We start from the raw sequence: 2,213 nt of genomic DNA on the forward strand, positions 1-2,213 counted from the left end.
AAAACGCGTGGAGAGCCGCTCGGATGATTTTTCAAAGTGTCAAATGAATGGGAGTGAATGGGGCAGAGTACCCAATGTGTAAAAAAAGTGCTGAAAAAACGACAAAGTCCACACGAGCCTAGTCAGAAATGCAGTCCGAGGCGGCTGGAGCCCCAAAGCGGCTATAAAACGCGTGGAGAGCCGCTCGGATGATTTTTCAAAGTGTCAAATGAATGGGAGTGAATGGGGCAGAGTACCCAATGTGTAAAAAAAGTGCTGAAAAAACGACAAAGTCCACACGAGCCTAGTCAGAAATGCAGTCCGAGGCGGCTGGAGCCCCAAAGCGGCTATAAAACGCGTGGAGAGCCGCTCGGATGATTTTTCAAAGTGTGAAATGAATGGGAGTGAATGGGGCGGAGTACCCAATGCGCGAAAAAAGTGCTGAAAAAACGACAAAGTCCACACGAGCCTAGTCAGAAATGAAGGCCGAGGCGGCTGGAGCCCCAAAGCGGCTATAAAATGCGTGGAGAGCCGCTCGGATGATTTTTCTAAGTGTGAAATGAATGGGAGTGAATGGGGCGGAGTACCCAATGCGCGAAAAAAGTGCTGAAAAAACGACAAAGTGTCAAATGAATGGGAGTGAATGGGCGGAGTACCCAATGCGTGAAAAAAGGTCTGGAAAAACGACAAAGTGTCAAATGAATGGGAGTCAATGGGCGGAGTACCCAATGCGCGAAAAAAGTGCTGAAAAAATGACAAAGTGTCAAATGAATGGGAGTCAATGAGTGTTTTGGTCGACCAGGAAAAAACGCGTTTACGGGAGAGGGTAAATCAGCCGAGAGGGGGGGGGGGGGTATACTTTACCCTCTCCCGTAAATGCCATTTTTCCTGGTTGACCAAAACACCTCCAGCACGATTTCGGAAACCCAGTTTTTAGAAACACTGACCTCCAGGGGAAGTACCGAGAAAAGCACACTTTTGAATCCGCTTTTGACGCACTGAAACACGGACGTGAGCTGGGGCTGTGCCGCTCTTGGAAAACCCCTGGAGGTTATTTTCTAAAACGGGTTTCCGCGTCCCCCTGGGCGCCCGTGTTGGGCCGCGCAAGGCGGTCCGGGCTGCCCACCCCATCTGAGTGCCCCGTTGGGCCGCGTGCATGGCAGGCATCCAAGGAAGGCTGATGAGCAGCGGTGATGATGATGATGAGACACCAGCTGCAATTTTGACAAAGTGTCACCTCTCAAGCATTTCCAAGCGTGACACAAACAAAAGGGAACGGGAACTTTGATATGAGTGACTTGTGCTTCTTTTTCTCCAAGTGTCACTCCACAGCTGGCACCCAGGCTGTGTGACGCAGGTGTCCGACGAGGAGCGCCCGCGATGGGCCGCGTCAGGCGGCCCGGGCCGCGCTATCACCTCCGGATGACAACATCCAAAGGAGCACGTTGGTGCTTGCTGGGAGTTTGCGCACGCGATAGGCGACGCCTGGCGGCCCTGGCCGCGCCTCGCCAGCGGGTAATGACGACCGCGAGCGCCATGCTGCGCCGATGGAGCTGTCCGAGGAGCGAGAGCGCCCGCCATGGGCGGCATCCGGCGGCCCCTGGCCGTGCTTCGTCTGCGGGTCGCTCTCCACCTCCGGGTGGCCAATCCGAGGTGTCCGCAAAGTGTGTGCGCTCGCCATGGGCGGCATCCGGCGGCCTCTGGCCGTGCTTCGTCTGCGGGTGCACACTAGGCGCGGTGGCTTTGTCCGCGCTCCACCTCCGGGTGGCGAATCCCAAAAAGCAGCACTTGGGTGCTTCGTAGGTGTCAGAAAAGTGTGTGCGCCCGCCATGGGCGGCATCCGGCGGCCTCTGGCCGTGCTTCGTCTGCGGGCGCACACTCGGAGCGAGGCTGCTGCTCGCTCCGGCGCGGTGGCTGGGTCCGCGCTCCACCTCCGGGTGGCGGAAGGAATCGAAAAGGAGCACTTTGCTGCTTCGCAGGTGTCAGAGGAGTGGGAGCGCCCGCCATGGGCGGCATCCGGCGGCCCCTGGCCGTGCTTCGTCTGCGGGTCGCTCTCCACCTCCGGGTGGCCCACTCCAAAGAAAATAAAAAAGGAGCCCAGCTCACTGGAAGGCAAGCTGAGGCTCCGGCGCGGGTAAGAGGGGCCCGCGCCTCACCTCCGGGTGTCCGACAAAGAGGAGCCGAGTGTGCTCATTGGAGGCCAGTGGGACCTCCGGCGCGGTAGCAGGGCCCGC

The sequence above is a fragment of the Dunckerocampus dactyliophorus genome, unplaced genomic scaffold, assembly GCF_027744805.1.
Source record: "Dunckerocampus dactyliophorus isolate RoL2022-P2 unplaced genomic scaffold, RoL_Ddac_1.1 HiC_scaffold_44, whole genome shotgun sequence".
Lineage (NCBI taxonomy): Eukaryota > Metazoa > Chordata > Actinopteri > Syngnathiformes > Syngnathidae > Dunckerocampus > Dunckerocampus dactyliophorus.